General features: G+C 43.6%; 1 protein-coding gene across 6 annotated transcripts in view; it reads right to left on the reverse strand.

Moving 5' to 3' along the window:
* The window catches only part of DTX3 (deltex E3 ubiquitin ligase 3), a 155,002-nt gene that overhangs the window by 50,476 nt on the left and 82,826 nt on the right, over window positions 1-21,700 (reverse strand). For all 6 annotated transcript variants that reach the window (XM_040340899.1, XM_040340898.1, XM_040340897.1 and 3 more), the window contains one exon: window positions 14,878-14,951. The gene's annotated coding sequence lies outside the window, so the exon portion shown is untranslated. The remainder of the gene's footprint in view (window positions 1-14,877; window positions 14,952-21,700) is intronic.

The following is a 21,700-nucleotide window of genomic DNA, read 5'->3' on the forward strand; positions in this document are numbered from 1 at the left end:
GGCGGCAAGTCGGCTCTGCTGGGCGAGAGCATGTAGCTATACGTCATCTCGCGTGCCCAGCGGGCGCAATCGCCGCCGGGCACCCGCGACCGCTCGTTACAGAGCGAGAACCGGGAGCTGTGTGTGTAAACACACAGCTCCCGGTCCTGTCAGGGGAGAAATGCCATACAATGTATGAACAGCGATCAGTCATTTCCCCTAGTAAGTCCACCCCCCTACAGTTAGAACATACCCAGGGAACATACTTAACCCCTTCCCTGCCCCCTAGTGTTAACCCCTTCCCTGCCAGTGGCATTTTTATAGTAATCAATGCATTTTTATAGCACTGATCGCTATAAAAATGCCAATGGTCCCAAAAATGTGTCAAAAGTGTCAGCCATAATGTCGCAGTACCGAAAAAAAAAAAAAAAAAAAAAAAACGCTGATCGCCGCCATTACTAGTAAAAAAAAACTATTTTGTAAACGCTATAACTTTTGCGCAAACCAATCAATAAATGCTTATTGATTTTTTTTTACGAAAATAATGTAGAATACGTATCGGCCTAAACTGAGGAAAAAAATCGTTTTTTTATATATTTTTGGAGGATATTTATTATGGTAAAAGGTAAAAAATATAATTTTTTTTTCAAAATTGTCGCTCTATTTTTGTTTATAGCGCAAAAACTACAAACCGCAGAGGTGATCAAATACCACCGAAAGAGAGCTCTATTTGTGGGAAAAAAAGGACGCCAATTTTGTTTGGGAGCCACGTCGCACGACGCGCAATTGTCAGTTAAAGCGACTCAGTGCCGAATTGCAAAAAGTGCTCTGGTCTTTGACCAGCAATATGGTCCGGGGCTTAAGTGGTTAAATATGTAAAAGAGTGACAGGAAGCTTTCTTCGTGACAAACGATGGAAAATGCCAAGATGTGACAACTCAAAATCCTTGAGACTGCATTAACACCTGAGCAGAGCTCCTTTCAGGCATTTTTGAGAGTTTTTAAGCGTTTTTGCTGCAGAAATCAAGCGACAAATGCCCCAAAAAAAGATTAATGTCGCACATTTTCAGGCATTACCATAGAGTTTATGGGACCCAATCTGCCTCCAATCTGCTAAAAAGAAGCTCATGTACTTCTTTGAGCGACAGGTGTTTAGCTTCAGGTGACAGAACGCTCAGATGTGAACAGGGGCCATTGACATGAATAAGACTTGCCTTGTTGAGCGTTGTAGGAGTAGGAAATGACTCAGGTGTGAACAGGGCCTGTGATTTCAAAACGTGCTGTTAAAATGACAAATCACACATCAGCGTGCCTAGGCATTCAATTTAATGGCACTTAAAAATGTGTTGGGATTATGCCGCGACTGTTGCTCTGCAATCGTGCAAACCAAATCACGCAACGTTTCGCCCAAAAAATGTTCCGGAACTTCTTTCGATCAACGTGCGTTGCACACGATTTGGTTTGCGAGATTTGACGTGACACAAATGCACTACGTTTTTAGGTTTCATTGAAATGAATGGCACCTGAACACGCTGATGTGCGATTTTACATTTTAACAGTGTTTATAATCGTGGGCAGAATTGTACCGATTCCACCCGCGAATCAAAAAGCCTATATGTAAACACAGCATAATCCAACACACCAACTTGTATATAGTTTAAAACGTTATGATGCAAATTTGCATATCTTTTTTTAATTTATTTTTTACAACTATGCATGCTTCCCTAATTTGGTCAGCACACAGCCTCCCACCCGTCATCACGCCCGCCCCCCCCCCCCCCCAGCTTTGCAGAACATGCTAGCCCCTTCAACCATCCACCGGTATCAAGTGAACAGAGGCAGTGGGGTACAGTGACTGGAGAAGTTTCTCATGGGACACAACTCTGACCATCAACAGGAAGGGACTTGTCCAATGGCTAGCAGCAAGGGGGCACTTGTTCAGTGAACAGGAGGAAGGGGCACTTCTCCATTGACCAGTGGCAAGGGGGACACTTCTCCAAGGTGCAGCAGTAAAGGGGACACTTCTCCGCTAACCAGCAGTAACAGGGCGCTTCTCCCCTACCAGCAGTAATGGGGCACTTCTCCACTAACCAGCAGTAAGGGTGACACTGCTCCCCTACCATCATGAAGGGGCCACTTCACCACTGACTAGCAGCAAGAGGAACTGTGCTTACCCACTGATGGTAAAATTTGTACTTATTACATTTTAGACTGGGGTGCCTTGAGATTTTGCATACAATTAACTGAAGTTCCACTATAACAAACAGTGAGCAGGTAGGCATTTATTGCAGATAAGACATGCATTGTCTCTTTTGCAATAAAATGCCCCTAGCTGCCTGCTTGCGGTCTTCTTCGGCGCTGCAAACTGAGCTGCACATACCTACAGAGCCAGGCCGATCTCCGATGAGTGCCGGTGATCTGCCAAGCTTGTTCCAGCTATGGTATTTGTTCCTCTTAACAGCTGATGATCAGCTGTTACGTTCGGCTATTTCCGTAGCCTGCTACTACGCATGCCCGGAGTCTGCGCAGTCGGTTGTGGAACTTCTCAGATGGTCATCTTCTCCCCTCCTCCTCCCTCCCTGAGGCAGCTATGGGGCCTCCCCCGCCCGGGTGCTCGCTGACTGGTGCCCTGGATGGGCCGCTCTATTGTCAGTCAGTGAGCTCCTCCTGCTCCGTCAGCCCCATAGAGCCGCACACAGCCCCCCCCCCCCCTCTCCGATGCCCAGGGATCCCGAATGCCGCGGACACAAAAAGCGCCGTGTGCACGCCTCTCAGCAGCTAGCTGATGATTCCGCCGCTGATCTGCCGAGCTGTGTTCCTCTTAACAGCTGACGATCAGCTGTTTCGTTCGGCTATTTCCGTAGCCTGCCCATAGCCTATTACTGCGCATGCCCGGAGTCTGCGCAGTTGGGTGTGGAACTTCCCATATGGTGGAACAAGGATGTTAAGTCACCGGGATGACGGCCTTCTATGCATGTGCAGGAGTAATGCCATCTTGCACCAGCCAATGAAGAGGCCCGAATACTGACACTCAGAAGAAGACGTCAAGGTTCGTGAGGGACCATTGGACAGGTGAGAGTGTCATGACTGAAAAATTTCGAGAAATGCTGATTCCAACAAAAGGGTTAATGAAAGAGCAACACAATAACACTTACATGAATTTTAGGACTGAAAAATTGTCTGAATAATCTTTTGTACCTAGTTTTGTATAAGGTGAAGCTTGCATAAGGCATTTAGGTTATTCCACTTGCAAGACCAGGAAATGGCAATGCTTACTGTAATTAATGCTGCAACACATGTCTTCGTCTCTAATGGCTGCAGAAATGGCAAGCTTATTCATCCACAGCTCACCATGAGTGAAGGCTTGATAATCAACAATTACTCTAAAATATAAAACTCTATTTAAATTAAACAAGGGAACAAACGATCAGTGCATTAGTGCAGCTCTCAAGCTTTTCACATTAATCCCACACATCCACACCGGGTAAAAGACTGTAACCATCTGTATTGTCTGGAGATGTTTATTCAGAGTATACTATGAATCTTGAAAATAAATTAATCACAAGACCTACATAGGCACTGAAGCTTTTTGCACTTAAAGCTTATAGCGGACCTTGCACTTAAATGTAAGATCTGCCTGTGTGGCTGCCCCTACCCACTTTTGGATATGATCCTCACACCCAGGCTTCTGGTAAGCTTATTGTGTTGTGCTGTGCATTGCATAACCCTTAAAAGTAATGTGTCCAATATGAAGGTTTTTTTTCCCCCCAATATATTTATATATATATATATATATATATATATATATATATATATATATATACACACACACACACACACACACACACACACACTGTATATATATAGCGCAAGGCCATGCCACTGTTTAATATGGCAGTCTGGGCCAGGTTTTCCAGGAAACAAACACACTAATGGCACAGATGTGCGCTGGCGTCATGTTAGAGGTCAGTGCCCCACCCTCCCAAGGGGGTCAGTGTTTGAAGGGGAGCAGTGAGAGGTGCACGTCTGCACCATGCTGTCCAGGTCAGGAAAGACCTAGGCCCGAGCCTGAGAGAAAGACAGTCTATGGGAGACGGAGTAGCTGGGAAGCTGCAGAAAAGCCAAGCTGACTGAGGTACAACGTTTGGTGCACGAGCACTTGGAGGTGTATTTGACGGGCACGAGGCCTGATTCACAGGACTGATAAAGAGCTGGGAGGTGAATTCTATGTTTTGCTGCATTGATGTTGAGACCCCCTGTGTGGGAAGATATTAATTTGTGAACTTTCCCTTTGTTTAATTAAATAAAAGTGAAAAGGAAAAGCACTGAAAAGACACTTCTGGCGTAGACTAAACTCACTGGGCCAGATTTACAGTGAGAGTACGCCAGCGTATATCTACTGATACACCGGCGTACTTTCAAATTTGCCGCGTCGTATCTTTAGTTTGAATCCTCAAACCAAGATACGACGGCTTCTGGCTTCGATCCGACAGGCGTACGGCTTCGTACACCTTCGGATCGTAGGTGCAATACTTTGGCGCTCGCTGGGTGGAGTTTGCGTAGTTTTCCGCGTCGGGTATGCTAATTAGCTTTTTCCGGCGATCCACGAAGGTACGCGTGGCCGTCGTATTCTCTTACGTCGTCGCTAGTCGGCTTTTCCCGGCGTATAGTTAAAGCTGCTATTCTGTTGCGTATAGATAGACTTGCCATGTTAAAGTATGGCCGTCGTTCCCGCGTCAAATTTTGAATTTTTTTTTTTCGTAAGTTGTCCGTGAATAGGAAAGGACGTAACTCACGTCTACGTTCAAAAAATGACGTCGGTGCGACGTCATTTCGCGCAAAGCACGGCGGGAAATTTTGAAACGGAGCATGCGCATTTCAATCGGCGCGGGGACGCGCTTCATTTAAATGATTCACGCCCCTACCCGCCCAATTTGAAATACGCGCCGAGAAATACACTACGCCGCAGTAACTTACGGCGCAAAATCTTCCTGGAATCGAAAATGCGCCAGGTAAGATACGGCGGCGTAGCGTATCTCTGATACGCTGCGCCAGGGCAACTCTTTATGAATCTGGCCCAGTGTTTGTACTTTTCTGGTAAAAAAAAAAAACTCAGTTTGTCACTACCAATGATCTAAAAAAAAAAAAAATTGACACCATTGGTGAAGGAATGCCGGGGGCCAGAAGACAGTGGAATCTGGATCCTTGCAAACCAAAAACTGAGCTGCCAGAGACTGTGTTGCTATTACTATGCAGCAGGTGGCTCATCATCCCCACAAAGAGGCCCAAGAGTCTGTGATGCCAAGGAGGGCATCTGTCGTTTCCCCTGTGATCGCATGGGGAAATGTGCCAGGTAAAAGAGCCACAGAGGAATAGTTCCTGAGGAAACGCACGCAAAGGAAGATTGCAACACCTGTCAAGTGGAGTGGTAAGACTGTTGCTAATAAACATGTAAGAGAGACGGATTATGTGTATAATACCAGTGAAGTGGCGGAAAGTCTGGTGAGGAAATCCGCTGACAAGAGAGACTTGCTGCTGTGTAGTTCTCCTATATAGTGGGAAAGCACGGGTTAATGCTGAACCTGCAGCGGGACCGAGGACTGATAAGGACTGGTCTCCATGCAGAGTTATGTGTAGCAGGTAGAGGAGTGGTAAAACTGAATATAATGGGGTTTATTTACTAAAGGCAAATCCACTGTGGATTTTCAGGAGTATATACTGGTATGGTACACATATCTATATATCCATCAACGCGTGTCAAAGTCTCACATATACCCAGTGATCTTCAGCTTTCTAGACTCTTTAGAAATTGTACATCTAGTAGGAAATCTTTCTTCCTGTTTCAGCAGTGGGAGGAGAGTCTGGGCATACACTGCCTGACAGCTGATTGGAGGGAAAGGCACCTCCCTTCACATAGGCAGAGGAACGAAGGAATGTGCTGTGAATAGACAAGCTCTCTGCTGATATATCTATATATAGCACCCACCCCAACACAAATTTTAGGCTACTTTTATCTCAGTTGTCGGAGAACTTGTAGAGCAGCAGAAAGACACTGGACTTAGTTATTTGGAGAGAGAAAAGAAAACACTACAGATACAGTGGGGATCAAAGGTTTGGGCATCCCAGGTAAAAATTTGTATTAATGTGCATAACGAAGCCAAGGAAAGATGGAAAAATCTCCAAAAGGCATTAAATTACAGATTAGACACTCTTATAATAATATGTAAAAAAAAAGTTAGATTTTATTTCCATCATTTACACTTTCAAAATTACAGAAAACAAAAAAAATGGCATCTGCAAAGGTTTGGGCACCCTGCAGAGTTAATATCTTGTACTGCCCCCTTTGGCAAGTATCACAGCTTGTAAACGCTTTTTGTAGACAGCCAAGAGTCTTTCACAATTCTCGTTTGAGGTATCTTTGCCCATTCTTCCTTACAAAAGTCTTCCAGTTCTTTGAGATTTCTGGGCTGTCTGTCACGCACTGCTCTTTTAAGGTCTATCCATAGATTTTCAATTATGTTGAGGTCAGGAGATTGTGAAGGCCATGGCAAAACCTTCAGTTTACGCCTCTTGATGTAATCCCCCGTGGATTTTGAGGTGTGTTTAGGATCATTATCCATTTGTAGAAGCCATCCTCTCTTTAACTTCAGCTTTTTCACAGATGGCATCAAGTTACCATCCAAAATTTGCTGAAATTTTATTGAATCAATTTTTCCTTCTACTCGTGAAATGTTTCCTGTGCCACTGGCTGCAATACAACCCCAAAGCATGATTGATCCAACCCAATGCTTAACAGTTGGACAGAGGTTCTTTTCATTAAATTCTGTGCCCTTTTTTCTCTAAACGTACCTTTGCTCATTCCGGCCAAAAAGTTATATTTTAACCTCATCGGTCCACAGAACTTGTTTCCAAAATGCATCAGGCTTGTCTGTATGTTCATTTGCAAAGTTCAAACGCTGATTTTTGTGGTGGGGACGTAGAAGAGGTTTTCTTCTGATGACTCTTTCATGAAGACCATATTTGTACAAGTATCTCTTTATAGTGGAATAGTGTACCACAACTCCAGTGTTCGCCAGATCTTTCTGGAGGGATTGTGCAGTCAAACGTGGGTTTTGAATTGCTTTTCTCACAATCCTGCGAGCTGTTCTGTCTGATATTTTTCTTGGTCTTCCAGATCTTGCTTTAACTTCCACTGTTCCTGATGACTGCCATTTCTTAATTACATTTCGAACAGAGGATATTGACATCTGAAAATCTTCTTATAGCCTTCTCCAGCTTTGTGAACGTCAAGTATTTTCAGTTTCAGTTTACTAGACAACTGCTTAGAAGAACCCATGGTGCTGATTGTTGGGGCAAGGTCAGATGAGTCTGGGCATTTAAAACCTTTGCGATTGACATCACCTGGTCTTCCCAGACAATGATTGAGAACAATCCATGACACTGGCAGGTCTCAGGTTTGCAAAGGGGGCAGTGCATGCTAGAAATTCTGCAGGGTGCCCAAACTTTTGTAGACGCCATTTTTTTGTTTTCTGTAATTTTGAAAGTGTAAATGATGGAAATAAAATCTAACTTTTTTTGACATATTATAAGAATGTCTAATCTGTAATTTGATGCCTTTTGGAGATTTTTCCATGTTTCCTTGGCTTCGTTATGCACATTAATACAAATTGTTACCTGGGGTGCCCAAACTTTCGTTCCCCACTGTATATGTGCCTAGGTCAGAATTTCATGAATCAGGTTTACATCCACTTTAACCATTTCCTGCACCCTTGTCTGGTCTTCTCGCTCCTGGGAAAGTTGAGGATGCCAACTAATTGTGATTTTTATTTGAAATCATAAGGGTAAAACATCTCTTAGGTTTCCATTGCTAACTGTATCTTCAATTGCCAGAGATACCATTGCCACAGCAGCAGGAAGGGAGAGAAGGAAAAAAAAAAACATCTGTATTACAGCCAATGATAAAAAAATCTGAAAGAGGTTCCAAAACACCCTATGAAAAACATAGCAAAGTTTAGGTAACAGCTTGCACTCATAAGTCTACTGCTAAAGAATGAGATAACAAAAAAAAGTTTTTTTATTGTATGTACCCCCAACAGAGAGATCTCCTGTGTCCAAGACCACCATCATCAGTACAGTATTGAGGAAAATCAACCCAGTGTCAACAAAGCCAGAGATAAAAAACAAGGTCCATAAAGACATGGATGAGCGAGTTTGGGGTGGAGGAACGTGGCTGGCCTGCACAGAGTCCTGACCTCAACCCGACAGAACACCTTTGGGCCTTCTCGTCCAACATCAGTGTCTGACCTCACAAATGTGCTTCTGGAAGAATGGTCAAATATTCCCATAGACACACACCTAAACCTTGTGCACAGCATTCTCAGAAGAGTTGAAGCCGTTATAGTCCTACGGACCAAGACTGGGATGTCATTAATGTTCATCTGTGTAAAGGCAGGTGTCCCAATACTTTTGGAAATATAGGGCTAGATTCAGATAGCCCGGTGTATTTTTATGCTGGCGTAACGTATCTCAGATACGTTACGCCGCCGTAACTTAGGGCGCAAGTTCTGTATTCATAAAGAACTTGCGCCCTAAGTTACGGCGGCGTAGCTTATGAGGTCCGGCGTAAGCCCGCCTAATTCAAATGTGGATGATGTGGGCGTGTTTTATATAAATTTAGTGTGACCCCACGTATTTGACGTCTTTTACGAACGGCGCATGCGCCGTTCGTGAAAGAATCCCAGTGCGCATGCTCGAAATGACGCCGCAAATCGTCAATGCTTTAGACGTGAACGTAACTTACGTACAGCCCTATTCGCGAACGACTTACGCAAACTACGTAAAATTTTCAAAATTCGACGCGGGAATGATGTCGATACTTAACATTGCGTACGCCTCATATAGCAGGGGTAACTTAAGCCTAACGTAAACGACGTAAAAAAAATGCGCCGGGCAGACGTACGTTTCTGAATCGGCGTATCTACCTAATTAGCATATTCCTCGCGTAAATCGAGACTTACGCCAGTCGGATCTTAGCCTAATTTCGGCGTATCTTGCTTTCTGAATACAGAAAGAAGATACGCCGGCGCAGCTTTGAATTTACGCTGTGTATCAATAGATACGCCGACGTAAATTCTTTCTGAATCTAGCCCATAGTGTATATGTGGGAAGCTGGCTTTGGGTTTACATCTAGTGTAAGCCCTTAGCGCAAAACACATAAAAGTCCCACTTTGCTTTGCAATCATACTCCATTTAGGTTGTACAATAAACTCTCCGAGTTCTGTGGCTGCTTACAATCCTTCTTCTAGTGTTGCATAAGTTGGGAAAGTCCAGCTCTTGTGTTATGGGAAGTGACTGTCACCCAAATTACTAGTTTACACAAGATATGTTTCCTCGTCTCAGCTGGTGACTATAGTTACTGTTTTTTACAGTACAGTAAAAGAGACACTTAAAGCACAAAAAGTGAACCTCCGCTTTTTGGATCCCTCCCCCCTCCGGTGACACCATAATAAATATAACGGGGTTGATTTACTAAAGGCAAATATACTATGCACTGCAAGAGCAGTTGCTCCAGAGCTTAGTAAATTAGGTAAAGCTTCACTTTTCAAAAATACCCAATCGCACCCAAGAAAAAAAAAAACAGCACATGATTGGATGATAGAAATCAGCAGAGCTTCCCCTCAGATCTAGAGCATTTTCCTTGAATGCCCCCTTCAGATCTACAGCGACTGCACTTCAAAGTGCATTTGCAGTACACTTGCAGTGCACAGTATGTTTGCCTTTAGTAAGTCAACCTCCCTGTGTGTTCCCATCTCAGTACTGCAGTGCGGTGTGTTTGGAAAAATCTGACATTTTCATTTCTTTTTGCTTTTTAGTGCATTGGGAAGCCCGTAAAAGTTCATGGTAGCAAATCAAACCAAATATAACATGCGTTTAAATCAGAGCTCGACAAACCCTGGGCGCCAGGTCACATCTGCGTATAGAATTAGCGACCTGGCGGGGCACAGTGGGGGTATCCGGTCTCTGTGGGCCCCCCCGCGATCGCTTCGGGCCATGACGGTAATTGAGGCCACGACTTTGCGGTCTTCTACAGTCCTCCTTCCTTTTGGAGTTCTATGCTTCCTTCTGGAATCTGGCGCCATCTTGTGGTGGCCGTTGGTATGACAAGACAACCAGCAATGCTAATGGAGCTTCCCCTGCCTGTTTTCACAGCATTTCTTTTCGTAATAGCTTTTATTTTTATTTAATTCTTTTAAGCAAAAACTGTTTATTTTTTTCTTAATTAAGAAAAAAATAAAATAAATAAATTTATATATATATATATATATATATATATATATATATATATATATATATATATATATATATATATATATATATATATATATATATGTTTTGTTCTAGTCGTCTTTCTGTGTAAATTTAAGATTGGTTAATTTTCATATTGAAAATAAAGTTTTGTCAGTCGTTAAAAAAAAAAAAAACCTGGCTCCTAACTTTTTTAGCTGGCTCCTAGATTCCAAGCAAATTTGTCAAGCCCTGGTTTAGATGCACTGCCAACAGGTGCCGACAAGCCTTGGTCAAAGGCTGTTTACCTTATCCACTCCAACTTCTAAATGCACTGAAGAGCACATCAAAACGCATGACAACGCGCAAAGGAAACTCACACTGAATCCCGACTAATCACATGCCTAACACTACAAAGATGCTTTACTCACATGCATAGATCTAAACGGCTCCTCATTCTCTCTAAACCAGGGATGTGCAATTAGTGGACCTCCAGCTGTTGCAGAACTACAAGTCCCATGAGGCATAGCAAAACTCTGACAGCCACAAGCATAACACCCAGAGGCATGATGGGACTTGTAGTTTTGCAACAGCTGGAGGTCTGCTAAGTGCATATCCCTGATGACTTCCATGGTCTGTATCTCCCAGCAGGCTTTGGTGCATTAGAACAGCTCAGTTCACTATTTTGGGGGTAAAATGAGGTGCAATGGGATGTGGTTCCATAAACCAGCCTTTCACAGACTCCTAGAAGTACTCGCTCCTCAATAGAACAGTATGTGCCGATTACATCGTTTTTGCCACAATTTGCTACCTGAATGCCACTCTCAACATCTACATACAATTAGCCAAGACTGTCCGTGGTTTCTTCCTGTTAGTGGAAAAGAACAATATTTATGATCTTCAAATAAAGTGCAAATTCTCCGCAGAAAAATGATCTACCCTTCAAAGCAATACTGTCACTGCAGTGCTCGATTACAGCAGATGTGGGCCAATTAAATGTAAAATTCAGGCGTTAGTCTGCCCAATGTAAGAGTCAGCAAGTGCTTTAGAAGTGCAAGTTGACCTTTACAGCATTCTCTAACTACAACATAATTAGTGTTGGCTCTTCATCTTCTCCGTTATATTTAATTACCTTTCCCCCCTTTTACTTTGAATATAACTGACAGTCATTCACAGTCTACCACAATGCGGGTCACATACATCTCAGGAGACAAGCAGTACACAGTAGAGATTTAATCCTACATTAAACTCCCCCATATTGCAAGTGACTCAAAGATTGTTAAAGTGGAACTCCAACCGAACTTTCTTTTTTTGCAAGATAAAGTGGGGGGAAGGGGTGTTATCACCAGCACAGGGAGTGACAGAACTCTCTCTCTCTCTTTAGGATACAACAGCAATTAAAAAAACAAAAACCTTGTTATTAAAGTAGAGGAAGACTAGAACGTCTATCAGCTTTCTAATGTCTGTGTCCCTACTAGGGATGAGCTTGGGCTCAATGGGCATGAATAGGATTCCCTGCATGTGAATGCCAAGAGCACCTGTGTATCCCGAATGGTAGAGCTGCACGATTCTGGCTAAAAGGAGAATCACGATTTGTTTTGCTTAGAATAAAGATCACAATTCTCTCAGTGTAACACCTTCTTTCACATTATACAAAAAAATAGGGCTAACTTTGAGGTTTTTTTTAATTCATTAAAGTGTATTTTTTTTTTTTTTTATTGCATTTGAAAAACCGCTGCACAAAACCATTTTATATATATATTTATATATATATTTATATATATATATATATATATATATATATATATATATATATATATATATATATATATATATATATATATATATATATATATATAATTTTTGGGTGTTCCAAGTAATTTTCTAGCAGAAAATAATGATTTTTTACTTGTAAGCAACAAATGTCAGAAAATGTTTGGACTTTAAATAGTTAAACTTCCTTCATCTACATGAGGAGTTCTTTCTTTTGATAAAAGAATCAAAAGATACTTTGTTTCCACTTATTTGTGCTGCATTAAAACTTGGCAAGCTGCCTGGATTTTGTTTTTCCAGCTGTGAGAACTCTCTGCACTTGTTAGAGAGATCGTGACATGCAGTTTTGAAGATTGGGAATGGAAAAAAAATCGTGATTTCAATTCTTCAGGATTAATCCTGCAGCTCTATCATATAGGCAAGTAAATGAGACCTTTTAGCAAACTGAGTGAAAGATGAATTTCTGCACCCCAACCCTACCCCTAAAACCTTCCACATTAAAGAAACAATTCTATGCAGAAAGGTAAGAAAACCTTCTGCAAGCAGCTTTCCCCACAGCCCCCCTAAATACATACCTGAGCCCGATCTTGATCCAGCGATTGGCTCAGAAGATATTGGCTCCCACTGCTGTCAATCAGAGCCAAGGAGGGAGAGGGGCAGGGCCAAGTCCCATTCTGTATGTCCGTATTTCATCCATCTGTTTTCGGATGAAATACAGACATACGTGTATCCCTATGGGATTGAGGGTGTCAGCGGAGGCGGTTGGCTGTTAATTTCCAATCACGCACGTCTGAAAGAAGCCGGCCAAACGGCTGGCTTCTGTTGGACCACCTGTTGTACACACGGGCTGAAGGTTAGCCAGTTTTTATTGAACCGGCCTATGTCACTTAACATTTGACCCATATCTACTAGGCTTTACACTTGCCTTTCTGGTGGGTGGTGAGTGGAATCTTTAGGTGGGTGTTCTGGGTGTCGATGTTATCCAAGGCTTTTGGATGTAATGGATAAAGCTTTACCTTCTGGACGCTGTGGTTCCTCCAGCAACTGTGCCTTCTAGAGTTACAGGTTGTCAGGAGAAACCACAGCAAATGTGGGGAACATGCTATCCAATACACCTGGAAGTGTTAGAAACCTGCAGCGCCTTGAGCTTCACAAAAATGTGATGATTGTGGCCACCAAGGAGACGAAGGGTAAAGCTGGCCATAGATGGGTAGAATTTCAAACGCACATTCTTAGGAAAATAATGTTCTAAGGAAGTTGGCTTGTTTTTCTAATCATTAGTGGGTCAAACTGATGTTCGTTTTCAACTGAAGTGACAAAAAAATTCAAAGGAGAATGGAAATTTTTTCTCGAGCAAACAGATTTCTAACAGTGTACACGTATGGAAAAGTCCATTCTTACCTAAATCAAATGTTAAAAAGCTAAATATTTTGAACGACATTCAAATATTCTGAGAAATTTTGTACAAAATTTCTTAAGGCTTTTCCTAAGAATTATTGTTTAAAATGTTATCTATGGCCAGCTAGGGTGAGAGCCGGCGGCCTCTCCACAGCTGAGAGCGAGGGCAGGACGGGCGGCTCCGTTGGCCAGAGACAGTGGGTGGGACTGGCGGCTCCATTGGTGAGAGACAGGGGGCAGGACGGGCAATTCCATTGGTGAGACAGCGGGCGGGACCGGGGGTGCCATCGGTGAGAGACAGCGGGTGGGACGGGCGGCTCGGTTGGGGAGCACTGAGCAGCTGTGCGGCTCGGTGATGGGTGCTGCCCAATCAGGGAGCTGGCGGGAGGGGAGCAGAACGATGACATCTCTCTCCGCCCGGCGCCCGCCCTGCAGTTCTGCCCTCACTGTGCAGGCAGCCACTGTGCAGATGGTAATCTGCTGCCTGACTCAGCAAGTGACAATTATAGCAGACAAGTGACAATCTGCAATGTGTGGCAAGTGACAATCCGCAATGTCTGGCAAGTGACAATCCGCAATGTGTGGCATGGGACGTGGCAAGTCACAATCTACAATGTGTGGCATGGGACGTGGCAAGTGACAATACACAACATGTGGCAAGTGACATTCTGCAACGTGTGGCAGGTGACAGTGGCAAGTGACACACTCAGGGCTCCCACCGATTCTGCATTGTGGCGAGTTGAACCATTTAATTTTTTATAAGAATGTAATAATAGTAATAATGCCCTTCAATCATCCTAACAAACATGGTGCCGTGATGATTGAAGCGCCAACACCAGCCATTGTCCGACAAATTTACCCCAAAAAAGGTATTTCCTGGCAGTGCCCCTCCCGAGACTAGACTCTGGATCCGCCCCTGGATGCAGCGCAGTCCCACTTTTAGGGGCAGTTCATACCAATACCAGTTCCATTTTTCTGCACCAATACGGTCAGTTCTGGTCAGTTTCTGCACCGAAAACTGACTGCACTGGTGTGAACTAGAGCCATTGGAATACATGGAAAACCCTGTGCATGCATTTTTAGTGCAGAAAAAAAACAGAACTGAACGGAACTGCGTCTGGTGTGAACTGGCACTTAGGTATGGCTTACATTTGATTTCATCCAGGTACCGCAACCACAAGGTCTATAGACATGAATAGGAGACACCAGCATTGGGCATAATACATAAATGGAGGGTCAGAGAACCCATACAAAATTTTTAACACAGAAGAATTTTGGTTGATTGCCAAAGATTACTAGATTCGCCTTACTGCAGAATGAAAATAAGAGCCAGAAGGGTAATATTCAGAAGAAAAAATAAAAATCACATAAACACATGCCATAGCCTTTTCATGTGGAACACAGGGATCTCATTTTCTCATATAATGATATGAAGAACACATACCTCTGACACTCGCTCTGAAATCCCGAACACAACTCAGAGAACTAACCAGGCTCAGGAGATCAAAAAGGCTCCGTCTACAAACAAAGAACACGAATGTCAATTATACTGCAAAACAGAAAACATAAAATGGTGTTTATCTCAGTTATCATTGCAATGCAAGTATTAAATGCTTATTTAGGTTTAGAGTGGGAAAAAGCCCTTTTACACAGACGGACGATAGGGTCCACCTGTGAGTTTTTCAGACAGACCCGATCGGATCATCCATTGCTCTCTATGGAGCGGTAGGCCCCATACACACCATATAATCCATCCGCAGATAAATCCCAGCAAATGGGTTTCAGCGGATAGATCCTATGGTGTGTACACGCCAGCGGATCTTTTTCCGCGGATATATCTCCCCTGGGATGGATTCCAGCAGATCAAATATTTGCTGACGTGCACAACATATCCATCTGCTGGAGTCCATCCCAACGGATGGATCCGCTGGTCTGTACAGACTCACCGAATCCATCCGTCCGAAGGGATCCCCCGCATGCGTCGCAATGATTCAACGCATGCGTGGAATTCCTTATATGACAGCGTCGCGCACGTCGCCGCGTCATAATCGCGGCGACGGCGCGACACGTCATCGCCAGAGGATTTCGGCGCGGATTTCAATGCGATGGTGAGTACACTCCATCGCATTAAAATCTGCTGAAATCCTCGAGAGGATTTATCCGCGGAAACGGTCCGCTGGACCGTATATAAATCCTCCCGTGTGTATGGGGCCGTAGATGTTAACGGACATGTGTCTGTTGACCCCCGCCGACATTTGATCTGTTATGCTAAAAACAGACAGACAGGGATCCGCTCCCCATCCATCTGGTGGATCGGATGACAGTCAGATGGAAACAGACAGGCGGTCAGTTCACACCCGGCAGCCCATAGAGGGCAGCGGATTATGTCTGTGTCCGCTCTGCATCAGCGGAGCAGACACTGACCTGTCATCCGCCTGCTCAACAGGGATCAGCTGAGAGATTGCCTGTTGAACAGGCAGACTGCGCCAGCGTGAAAGGGACCTTACTTGATCCCCTGGCGACAAATGCTTTCCATCTTGTCTGTTCAACAGATGACGATCTGACAAACATTTTCTGTCAAACAGGGACGGACACGCATTGATTGAAATTCAGTTGGTCCCTGCTGAACTGGCCAAATTTTGATCAGTCTATGGCTAGCTTTATTTTTAGAGAGAAACGTCAGACTTCCTGTGCGATTATTGGGGCATTCAGGGCAAGGTAAAGGGCATCCTCTGACCCCATTATACTCAACCTAACTGCACTCCCTCATAGCTTGCCATTCCTTTGCATCTGTCAAAAATATTAGTTATGCTGACGACTCGGGGGAGCAGGGGTGTTGTTTCCCCTGGTCACGTGACAGTGCTCAGATCAATGCATTGGCTGCTGTGTCCAGGCACTGTCACAGGGGAGGTACAAACCTGAAAGCAAGCAGCTGCTAGGGGAGTGTAGGGAAGGAAAGAAAAATGGGGTCCATAAATACCCTTTGCAACAAATTGATAATGTCTCTCTAAGAAACACTATTTATATAACAAAACATATGAATGTAATACACTTTTTACATCACTTTATGTATATTCTATGACTCCTTTGAATAATGTAGTTACCAATAAAACAAATCAGATACACTTTGATGAGCTATAAGGATGCGGTTCACAAAACAGTCATGGCTTGCATATATTAAATCTGGTAGAAAAAAGTTGTGCATGAAGGTATATACTCCCTCATCTGTACCCTACATAAACGCACCCTCATCTGTACCCTGCAGAAGCCCCCTCATCTGTACCCTGCAGAATTCCCCTCATCTGTACCCTGCAGAATCCCCCTCATCTGTACCCTGCAGAAGCCCCCTCATCTGTACCCTGCAGAAGCCCCCTCATCTGTACCCTGCAGAATCCCCCTCATCTGTACCCTGCAGAATCCCCCTCATCTGTACCCTGCAGAATCCCCCTCATATGTACCCTGCAGAATCCCCCTCATCTGTACCCTGCAGAAGCCCCCTCATCTGTACCCTGCATAAGCGGACCCTCATCTGTACCCTGCATAAGCGGACCCTCATCTGTACCCTGCATAAGAGCACCCTCATCTGTACCCTGCATAAGCGCACCCTCATCTGTACCCTGCATAAGCGCACCCTCATCTGTACCCTGCAGAAGCCCCCTCATCTGTACCCTGCAGAAGCCCCCTCATCTGTACCCTGCAGAAGCCCCCTCATCTGTACCCTGCAGAAGCCCCCTCATCTGTACCCTGCAGAATCCCCCTCATCTGTACCCTGCAGAATCCCCCTCATATGTACCCTGCAGAATCCCCCTCATATGTACCCTGCAGAATCCCCCTCATCTGTACCCTGCAGAAGCCCCCTCATCTGTACCCTGCATAAGCGGACCCTCATCTGTACCCTGCATAAGCGGACCCTCATCTGTACCCTGCATAAGAGCACCCTCATCTGTACCCTGCATAAGCGCACCCTCATCTGTACCCTGCATAAGCGCACCCTCATCTGTACCCTGCAGAAGCCCCCTCATCTGTACCCTGCAGAAGCCCCCTCATCTGTACCCTGCAGAAGCCCCCTCATCTGTACCCTGCAGAAGCCCCCTCATCTGTACCCTGCAGAAGCCCCCTCATCTGTACCCTGCAGAAGCCCCCTCATCTGTACCCTGCAGAAGCCCCCTCATCTGTACCCTGCAGAAGCGCCCTCATCTGTACCCTGCAGAAGCGCCCTCATCTGTAATAACCCTAAATGGTATGTGATATGGGTGTGTATGGGTATAGGGTTTCTATATTTAATTCTGGCATCCTACCTCAGCAGCCATCACAGATAAAAAGCCCTTAAAAATCACATGGCCCTTTATACGGCTGCTATATATGCACAGCCAACACTAAAGTACCCACACATTTAGGAAAATAAGTCTTACTCGCCCACAAACGCCTCCTATTGTGAACAGAACATGTGTTCGGATTTACCCAAGAGCCTGCATATCAGTTTTAAAAGATAAATAAGTAATTGTATTAGTTGAAGTGTTTAGGTTATACTATCAATCTTCATAGTGTCATTTATTTGCAGATTCCATCTCCACTGAACACAAGCTTTCTCCCTGAAACTGCCACCTGGTACAGCTATGTGATTTTTAAAGCTGAACTCCGAGGCACATACAAATACACACACTAATGCAGATTTCATTAAATGTATTTTTAAATGCAACTGGTGTAAGTATTTTAATTTCACTTGGCTGCAGTCTCTTCTAATCCCCTATACAGCAGCACTTAGACTGTGAGAGGGAGAGGCAGGACAGGGAGCCAATGAGGGGTGTTGCCTGCAAATGTGTTGATAATGAACACGCATAGATGAGAAGAGTGATTAGAGAAATTAACTAATCAGTCTGCTGTTGCTCTTTACGTATCCAGTCACTAGGTTGGGGGTCAAGAATACGATGTAAATCTCAGAACACATGGAGCAAACTTAAAGTATATATTTATTACCCCCTGTTCTCTTTGTATTTCTTCCTTTGTGTGAAATACCTGATGTTCCTGCCAGTTGTCCTGCTCTCCTCATTCATACTGACCACGCTAAGCATGGGAGCACATCCTTTCCAGCGTGGTCACACACACAAGTTTTGCATTTAATTTATATTTTTACCTGAATGGGTTGTTTTACAAGGTAAGGGTTCACAATATACTTTCAAAATCCTTTGGCAGGTAAAACCGCTTTCATTTATGTTTTTTATATGTTTATTTAGTGGCCTAGAGTTGGTCTTAAAGCGACCCCGTCTGTAATTTTAAGTCTGAAGCAGAAAAAAAAATGAAAAAGGGAGTAAATAGTTACCTTTCCTGCTGCCTGCCCCACTCAACACCCCCTACGTTTTTTCAAATATATTAATAGTAAAAGGGCATGGTCAGAAAATATCAGCCCCGTAGAAGATCATGGGAAGTTGGTCACAAGAGACAGGGAGAACACAACTGGCTTCAATACGTTCTTCTCTTCAGTTTATACAAATGAAAAGAAGGGATACAATAAACAAGACAGTAATGTTACCAATATTACATGGATTGCACCCTTGTGGCTGACAAGAGACAGTATTCAGAAAAGCCTAGAAAATCACCAAGTCCGTGCACCTGAGAGTTCTCGAAAAAAACTTAGCCATCTTATAGCCAGACCATTGTTCCCAATTTTTAAGGGCTGCTTACGAACTGGAATGGTACCAATGGATTGGTGAAAAGCCAACGTGGTGCCAATATTCATAAAAAGGCCAATATAAATACCTTGACCAGTCAGCCTAACATTAATAGTATGTAAACTACTGGAAGGAATGATAAAAGGACAAGTTCCAAGAATTTGCTGATGAAAATAGTAGAATTATTGGTAACCAACATGGTTTTATGAAGATTTGTTCTCGACAGACCAACCTTTTAATATTCTAGGAGGATGCGAGCTGTAATTTGGATAGAGGAAGGCCTATGTAGATTTTGCTAAGGCATTTAATACAGTAGCCCGCAAATGATTCATTTACACATTAAGGTCTTTTGGCAACAATGACACGATGGGTATCTACTAGAAAACTGGTTGCAGGAGCATGTCCAGAGGGTAATGATTAATAGCATATTTCCTGAATGGTCTGGAGTTATGAGCAGGGTACGCCAGGATTCTGTACTGGGACCAATTCTGTTTAAAGCGGAGTTCCACCCAAATGTGGAACTTCTACTCATTTGTTTGGCAACTTTCAGGGGGAGGGGGGACAGTGTACCTGTCTTTGTATCCTGTTCCCACTTCCGGGAGTCCGGGCCGTGGCCCGTGATGTCACTCGGGGGGTCCCTCCTCCTCCTCCCCCTGTCACTGGGCCAGTAAGAGAGAGGAGCGGGGCCTCACGCATGCACAGTAGGGTTCCCGGCGTGAAGCTGAAAGGCTACACTGCTGGGTTCCCTTACCTGCAATGGCGGCAGCAGCACCCGACAGCTGATGGAAACATTAGCTGTGGGTGCTGACATCGCTGGACTAGAGGACAGGTAAGTGTCCTATTATTAAAAGCCAGGATCTGCAGTATGTGTAGCTGTTGGCTTTTACATTTTAATTTTTTTGGGTTGAACACTTCTTTAACTTGTTCATATACAATATAGAGGTTGGAATACATAGTTAAATCTCAGTGCTTGCTTACGATAAAAAATTAGGCAGGGCAAGAACTTCACAACAGCATATAGCAATTTTACAAGAAGACGTAGATAAAATAAAGGGGTGGGAAGCTATATGGCAGACAATGTTTAATTTTGGAAAATGTAAAGTTATTCAGTAGAACACGTGGGGGAAATCGAGGATGGAAAAAGATATGGGGGTCCTAGTAGATGACGGACTCAGCAATAGCATGCAATGCCAAGTTGCAGCAAGCAAGGCCAGCAGAAAATTAATGCTGGCCATACACTCCACGAAAAATCGTCCGAAAGAACTTTCGAAAAACGAAAGTTCTTTCGTGAGTGCAAACGATAGTGCCATCATGTAATGGACAATAAATCGTTCAGTGGACATAAAAAAAAAAAAAATGGTTCGTTTTTTTTTACATATACTTAGTGCAGAAAGTTCGGACGGGAAACACATTAACCTTCCGATTTATCGTTCGTTCGGCAGAAAATTTCCAAACTTGTCCTTCGTTTTTTCGGCTCAAAAACGTCCAAACGATTTTCGATTTTGTGCCCATTAACTGGCCGAAAAACGAAAGATCTTTCTTTACGACCGAATTTTCGTATAGTGTATGGCCAGCATTACTACATGCATTAAAAAGGGCATCTACTCAAGAGAAAAAAATATTATTCTACCACATTACAGAACTCTGGTTCGGCCACATCTTGAGTATGCCATCCAGATCTGGTCACCAGTTCTCAGGATGAATGTCCTTGAACTGGAGAGAGAGTCCAGAGAAGGGCAACAAAGCTATTAAGGCCTTATTTATATAAAAATGACTACAAGCAATCTTATTCTTCCTGGAGAAGAGACACTTGGGAGGGAATATGATGGCAATATTCAAATCCTTAAAATGGTGACTCTAGAACTGGGAGGATACTTTTTTAATTTTAGGTCTCTAAAAAAGACAAACGATCACACTATGAGAAATTATTCAGTCTTAAAAACTGTGTAGAGGTTCTTTACTGTTAGAGCAGTAAGGATGTGGAAGGTTGTAGATACAGTTGTATTCAAAATTATTCAACCCCCACTGAAATTGATTGTTTTGGCCAGTGTGACATTGATTTTGATCATTCAGTCATCCTGCTTACAATTAAATCAAAGAGGCATGTGTAGGTCAGACAAATATAACATAACATTTATAATGAAATAACCACAAATGTCTTTTCTGTGCTCACATCATTATCAGTTTTATTCAACCCCCAAGTGACATTCAATCTTAGTACTTAGTACAACATCCTTTTACAGTTACAACAGCTTTTAAACATGAAGCATAGCTTGACACAAGTGTCTTACAGCGATCTACGGGTATCTTCGCCCATTCGTCATGGGCAAAAGCCTCCAGTTCAGTCACATTCTTAGGCTTGCACACTGCAACTGCTTTCTTTAAGTCCCACCAGAGGTTCTCAATCGGATTTAAGTCTGGTGACTGCGATGGCCACTCCAAAATGTTCCAGCCTTTAATCTGCAACCATGCTCTAGTGGACTTGGAGGTATGCTTGGGATCATTGTCCTGTTGAAAGGTCCAACGTCTCCCAAGCCTCAGGTTTGTGACGGACTGCATCACATTGTCATCCAATATCTCCTGGTACTGAAGAGAATT

Source organism: Rana temporaria, chromosome 2 (genome assembly GCF_905171775.1).
Source record: "Rana temporaria chromosome 2, aRanTem1.1, whole genome shotgun sequence".
In the NCBI taxonomy this organism is placed as follows: domain Eukaryota; kingdom Metazoa; phylum Chordata; class Amphibia; order Anura; family Ranidae; genus Rana; species Rana temporaria.